Here is a 7,900-nt window from a genome sequence, read left to right as displayed (position 1 = left end):
TTCTTTCTTAAAGTTGTGGGATAAAATCTGTTCCCTGCCTCTATGCCACCTTCTGGCAATCTTTGGCGTCTACAGGCTTTTATGTATCTGCCTTCATCTTCACATATTCTCCCTCTGTGCGTGTCTCTGTGTCCAAGTTTCTCTGTTTTTATAAGATCACCAGTCATCTTGTGTTAGGTTCCTGCCCTATTTCCTTATAATACCAACTTCACTAATTCCATCTGTAAGGACCTTACTTCCACATAAGGTCACATTATGAAGTGTTCGGGTTAGGACATCAACATATGAATTTTGCAAGCACATTTTCAACCTACGATGGTGTATTTTCTGAATGCAGTGGAATAAGTCTACAAATCAATAAGTTTAAATAAAAGATAAAAAGAAAATTCCCAAATATTCAGAATTTAAGTAATTCATACTTAAATAATCCAAGGCCAAAAAGAAAAAACCCCAAGGCCAAATAATAACTCAAAAGAGCAATTCAAAAATACTTTTTTTTTTTTTGAGACAAAGTCTCACTGTGTTGCCCGGGCTAGAGTGCCGTGGCATCAGCCTAGCTCACAGCAACCTCAAACTCCTGGGCTCAAGCGATCCTCCTGCCTCAGCCTCCCGAGCAGCTGGGACTACAGGCATGCGCCACCATGCCCGGCTAATTTTTCTCTATATTTAGTTGTCCAATTAATTTCTTTCTATTTTCAGTAGAGACGGGGTCTCGCTCTTGCTCAGGCTGGTTTCGAACTCCTGAGCTCAAACAATCTGCCCACCTCGGCCTCCCAGAGTGCTAGGATTACAGGCGTGAGCCACCGCGCCCGGCCTCAAAAATATTTTAACTGAGTCACTATAAATATACCCAAATCGAAATGTACAGGATGCAAGGAATTCTCAAAGGGGGTCTCTACTATATGTCCACTTGTTAGAATATAATCAACTCAACTTCCCTTTAACACTTGCTGTGTCAACTTCTACATTTTCTCTGTTTCTCCCTGTCTTTAAATTCTCCTACCTCTCTAACTCCATCTCCATTGACTATCTTTTTTTTTTTTGCTTCTGATTTCTCTGCCATTTTAACCCCATCTTACTCTCCATAATTTTCATTTCTCCTTCCCTCTCTCTCCCCTTCTGTTTCTCCTCTTTCCTCTCTGTTCCTTGGCGCTCTGTCTCTGACGTACACACACACTCTCTTCCGTGTTACTCTGTACCTCCCCACTCATATTTTCCGTCTCATTTTTCCTTTTTTTCCTGATTTGTATCTTTCTCTGCGTCTCTTCCTCATTTTTCTCTCCGATTCCATTATGTCCTTATTTCTCTCACTCTGACGCTCCCTCTTTAAAGCCCAGGACATCAGGTTTCTTTTTCTCTGGTTCTCCTTCAGGTTCTCACCTCCTCTTTCGTTTCCTCTCTTTTCCTGGCCTCTCTCTATATCCCCCCCTTCACTTACCTCTTTCTTTATATGGTCCACTCGGCATACACCTCACCTTTCTTTCGTTTGCTTGCTTCCTGTGTCCTTCACAAATCTTCACTCTGTTTTATCATTGACCTCAAAAGTAGTTCTCAAAAGGTATACACTCTGAGGAATTCCTTAATACATAACACTTTTAATTACAATATAGTAAATGAAAATTCAAATACATACATGGCATAAAAGATAAGAAGTGTTTACATTCAGTCTCTTCGCAGGATCAGTTACCTCCTGAAGAAAAAAGTCTCGTACGCTTCTCATGTGAGCAATGCAAGATCCACGTGCAGAGTGAGGTCTACAAACGCAAGTTCACACACATCCATTCACACACATATGCAAATATGCACACACATAAATACAAATGGACACCAAGGTAAATGTGCACACACAAATGCACACAGACACGTGTGCACAGATATACACATACACATACCCACACAACACGAGTTGTGTTAAAAGTGTTTTGTATAAAATAAAAAATGAAATTTAAAATTATATGAAATCTAAATACAATGAGCATTATAAATTTATAAAATGATAAATTATATTAATAATAAAAATTAAGTCAATAAGCTATGCACACCTGTAAGTGGAATACTTTAATCAGTATTACTACTATAAGATACTGATTTTTATTAACTGAAATAAATTACTACATTCAATTTTTTATTTTAATATACATCTTAGGGAAATGTAAAGGTGTAAGTTAAATAATATGAAAAATATATAAAATACAAAATTGCAACCATGTATACAAAATGCATAATTTCATTCAGATTCATAAAACATTTTATAACAAAATCTATCACCCTAGATAATGTAGTATAGTGTATAAAATTTATAGCAGGCTTATATTTTCATTATGATAAACAACATTATACCAAAAAAACCCCCCAAAACAACTAAAGTTATGCCTTAATAAGTTAACAATAGAAAATTAAGCTAAAACAAATGTGATTTAGCAAATTAAATAATTGAACTTTAAATAATGTAGAAAGAGGAGACATAAGCATGAATATGAAATCTAATTTAAGGATGATTTGAAAAAATCCCTGAACTTTGCCCTGTCAGAGTTCTTGCTCCCTCCAGTGCAAGCTCCTTGGCACCTCCTGTATGCCTTCTGCATCTGTCTTGCCTCCTTCTTGGGCCTGAGAGATGTGTCCTGCTTGGGGTTCCAGTGATACTCACAGCTCTTCCTTCTAAGCACACACCTTGGGAAGATGCAGGGAAACTCAGGGAACACCCTGCAGAAAGGAATGAGGCTGCCCCAGACCCACAGAGCAAGGGCAGTGCTGTCGTGGGAATCTGCTCAGTTTGGGGACCATGTCCCAAAGATGCAGGTTGAAAGGCTGGACCTTAGAAGTGGAAGAAGCACAGATAGAAACTGTGTAAAAAGACCACAGATTCGCCACGAGACAAGAGCTTCGATGCAGAGGCCCTGCAGTGCCACCTCCTAGAATTTTTCTTTCCAACGTTTTAAAGCTAAAATTGAACGGTTTTTTTTCCTCATGTTCCAGGTTACTACATTCTAGTTATTATCAAAGAAGGTGCTTTCATTATTCATCCAAGCTCCAACACGAAGCCCATACAGGAGCATTTTCCCTACAGCTTCAGCAGGGGCTCCAAAACATGGAGAAAATTCCTAATGAGACGGTTGTACCCTCCTACAGTGCTATGATACTGGAGAGCAGAGGAGGGTTTAGGGAATTTTTTTTTTTTAACTTTAAAATTTTACTAAAATTCACTTTTAGAATTTAAGAATTTAATACAATATTATATTGAATATTTTCTAACCAGTATGTTCACCTGCTTTACACAATTTCTGGGCATAACTTTTAAGAATTGATGCTTTCTGACTTACTTTCCATGATATGCCAATTATACATTCATTAAAATTTCAAATACTTCCACAATTATTATCTCAATGTCAGAATTTTAAAAAGTTCAAATATTGAAAATTTAAGACATTAATACTGTTGCCACTGTAATGTAGAAAAGAAAAAAATTTGTAAAATTTTAACTGTTTAAAACTCTTAACATTTATTGTGGTAATGAAATGTAACTTTTTTTTGAGACATAGAGTCACATTCTGTCACCCTGGGTAGAGTGCAGTGGCATCATCGTAGCTCACTGCAACCTCAGAACTACTGGGCTCAAGCAAACCTCTTGCCCCAGCCTCCTGAGTAGCTGGCACTACAGGCACGTTGCCACAACACCCAGCTAATTTTTTCTATTTTTAGTAGAGAAGGGGTCTTGCTCTTGCTAATGCTGGATTCCTACCTGTACTGTTTTTAAACATGAACTGACATGTTTTTTGTTTTCCTTTGTCTCCTAGAGTTCACTATTTCAGTGTTTAACTGAAAATATTTTAATATGCTAATCTTTCTCCATAAGCATTATCACATCTGAAATTATCATATTTCTCCTAGGATGTAAGGTATATTTCATATTAACAACATGGCCTCAAATGTTTGTAATAAATGAAACAATTTTCCTTCTAGCTTCACCTCCAGGCGACTATACATTCCACCTCAATTTTCTGAAGGGTGATATGAAATGCTATGTTATTTTTATTGAACCATCCTTAAGACCCTGGGTACAGTTAAATCATAGGAAAGTTTAATGTATTATATTAAAACATACAAACTAAAAGACATTTTCAGTATCTCTACATTATTTCAGGAATTACTTAGTGGACTCTGATTTTCTCCACAATGACTCTTATTAAATACAATTATAAGAGTACTTACAAAAATTATATAAGATTTCAGTTACTATAGCTATTATTTTTTATTTAATATTAGAGCAAAGTGTCTGTGTAACTCAGAACTCTATGTGTAGTGAGACTGGCTTACAGATGTGCTTAAGAATCCGGGAAGCATGAGTATATCAATCTGTGAACACAGTGAAAAATACACAATTTATATTTTTCTGATTAGATGAGGAAATTGCAGATTTCTTCCAGTGCACACAAAGAAGAGCTTGCATACACAAGGATCACTAGTTGAGAGAATAAAGGGACTGAGAGTTGGGAAACATGCACTGATTAAGGCAGATGTCTTCACCAGCCACTGAGCAGTCTTATCAAAAAAATAAAAATAAAAGTAAAAGAGACAAAAGTGCTGACCAGGATAAGGATGCTGTGGGTGGCACTAATCTCAGGAGAGGTGCTGGGAGTTCACAACTCTGCCAACAAAACGGGTCACAGGCAGGATCCTTGCAAGAGATTTAGAAATAACAGAGACACAGACAAAATGTAGTTTAAAGTGATAGGGAAGTCAGGGGTCCTCCAGCATTCCCGTGAGCCAGTAGGCACCAAGTGAAGTCACGCATCAGTATTTATTGGTACAGCAATTAGTTGTCATTGGTTACAGATTTATGTGCACAGATCATTCGTTTTGGTTTTAAGGGTCCATAAAGGCTTCAAGAGATCCCTTACCTAATTCTACCTACGAGAGCAAATGGTTACAAAATTTTTTCAAGATAAACATTTTAAGCCCTAATTAAGGAATAGATCTAGCAGAGCATACAAGTTAAAGATAACATCATTAATTAAGCAGTAACACATAAAACAGGAACACTGAGGCTGCATACCTATTTCTCTATATAACGAGACATGTGGTCAGGAGTGAAACAGGAACTGTCCTTGAGGCTAATTGGTTTTCGCTGCAGGTGTCCGCTGGGTGGACATCCCTTGATCAGCCTCTTAACCTTTGGTCCCATGCCACGCTCTGCCTTGCATAAGCTCCAGGTGCTGGCTGGCAGGCCTTGAGACTGGAGACACCTTGCAGTCGCCCCTGATCAGTGAAACGTCTCTCTTGTTGCTAAACAGCTTCTGGTCTGTGAGCTAACACGCCCACAGATTTCTTCAAGACAAAAGTCCTGCAAAACTCCTGAAAATGTCCATGTCTCTTAACCCCATTTCCTAACATCTCCCCCCCCTTTTTTAGAAGTTGATGAAGTTGGATAGCCATCACTGGGAAGCATTGGTCTCCAGAGTCTTGTCTTCTTTGGAGTTTTCTCCAGACTATAAGTAAGCACAAGCAAATGACTAAAATAATTCCCAAAGTTACTACAGCAGAACTCCCATAGATCTTAAGATGAGAAAGTGGGTTAGCTGACTCCATCCCAGATGTAATACCATTAACAATGTCAGCCTTAGAGAGTAGATCAAGTTTGTGACTGAAGGTACTTAATATTTCTTGTTGTAAATTTCCAATCTCTTCAATCAGATTTCCTTGATTAAGTAGATGCTTCTTAATGAATTGCAAAGGAAACCAAGTCTGATTATATATGTGAGGTGTAACACAAAATTGAGTGATACTCCAATTGCAACGGAGTCTAATTTGCTTTCGTAGGCTTACAACCTGGTCTCCCAGTAAAGTGACTGCTTGTTGTAAGTCGGCCACCTGAGTAGCCAATTTGTTGATCTGCTCTACATTATGGTCACTTGATTAAGCTGTCTCCCTTAACCTACAGTGCCCTTATGTCAGGAGAAGAGAACCTTGAACACAATGAGCAAGATGAGTGACATCATACTTTTACGTTATTCTCTGTCCCTCCCAAATGCTAATTTAGATGGTATTTAATATTCAAAGGCAGCATCCTTCTTTTACAGGAACGTGGATGGAAGTGATCCTCACCCTTAAAGCAGGACCTGCCATGCAATGGACTCTTTCCCACAGACCACGATGAAAGGCTTGCAAAAAGGGTATAATAGTTAAGATTTCAAAGTTCAAGTTGAACACTATGAATAGTAAAGTAGCCTTTTCAAGAATCCTCAAATAAATGAATAAAATATTTTGTAACTTTAAGGTAATTGGCCATCTGCACGTCCTGGCACCTTTGATGTATATAATGCCGTAAGTTATAACATATTTGGATTTAGAATTATTTTACAGTATGTAATATCAAAGGTTAATCATGGAGAATTAGAGACTGAGTCATTTCTCATACAAATCCTCACCTACATTTATGGCTCCTGGGTAACAGCCTCAACTTAACACTTTACATTTGTGTGCTTTCATCAAAGATGTGTATTTTGATGCCCAGTTGGTTGTGAGGCACGAATAAAGCCTCTTCCACATACAATTATATAATTGTTCTTTAGTGTGGGGTCTCCAATGTTAATGGTTGAACTCATGAGGGGTAGGCCATAGTCTGCATTTGTAAGGATTCTCTTGACAATGAATTCTCTACTGCCATTCAAGGAGTGAATTGTGACTGAAGACCTTGCCACACTATTTGTGTGGCTTCTTTCAAGTATGAATTCTGTGATGCCTTGCAAGCTTTGATCGTTCACTGAAGAGCTTGCCACAGTCATTACATCTGTAAGGTTTCTCGCCAGTATGAATTCTTTGATGATTTTCAAGTTGTGAACGCTGAGTGAAAACCTTGCCACACTCATTCCATTTGTAAGGTTTTACTCCGGTATGGATTGCCTGATGTGTAGTTACTCCTGAACGCAATCTAAAGGCTTTCCCATATTCATTACACTTGTAATGTTTCTATTATGAATTCATTGATGACTGGAATTGTGTGTATTTCGAGTGAAGACCTTGACACGCTCATTACATTTGTAAGGTTTTTCTCTAGTATGGTGCCAGGAGTTAGCTACTCTCCCAACAAACGGGTCCCAGGCAGGATCGTCACAAAAGATTTGGAAATAACAGAAATAGAGACAAAGTGTAGTTTAAAGTCATGGGGAAGTCAGGGGTCCTCCAGCATTCCCGTGAGCCAGGATGCACAGAGTGAAGTCCACATCAGTATTAACTGGTAAGGCAAGCAGTTGTCCTTGGTCATAGAATTATGTGTACAGATTATTCGTTTAGGTTTCAAGGCCTCCCAAAGGCTTCAAGAGATCCCTTACAATTCTATCTACAAGAGTAAATGGTAACAAAATTTTTCCAAGATAAACATTTTAAGCCCTAAGTTAAGAATAGACCTGGCTCAGTATACAAGTTAAAGATAAAATTGTTAATTAAGCAGTAATGCATGAAACAGGAACACTGAGTCTGCATACTTCTCTAATCTATTTCTCTATATAACGAGACATGTGGTCAGGAGTGAACAGGAGTAGCCTTGAAGTTTATGATAGTTCCAACTGTAGGTTGTCTGCTGGGCTGACATCCCCTTTCAGATCTCTTAACCTTGGGCCCCATGCTGAACTCTGCCTTGCACAAGGTCCAGGCACTGGCATGCAGGTCTCGAGATTGGTGACGCCTTTCAGTCGCCCCTGATCGGTGGAATGGCCCCCTTAATGCTAAGCAGCTTCTGGTTTGTGAACTAATACATCCACAGATTCTTTCAACGCAAAGCCCTGCAAAACTTCTGAAACTTTCCATGTCTCTTAACTCTATTTCCAACAGTATGGACTGCCTAATGCACACTTAAGAATGAATGCAGTCTAAAGGCTTTCCTGCACTCAATACACTTCTAAGG

The sequence above is a fragment of the Propithecus coquereli genome, unplaced genomic scaffold (genome assembly GCF_000956105.1).
Source record: "Propithecus coquereli isolate 6110/MARCELLA unplaced genomic scaffold, Pcoq_1.0 Scaffold196, whole genome shotgun sequence".
Classification (NCBI taxonomy): domain Eukaryota; kingdom Metazoa; phylum Chordata; class Mammalia; order Primates; family Indriidae; genus Propithecus; species Propithecus coquereli.
This window is presented reverse-complemented; position numbering follows the sequence as displayed.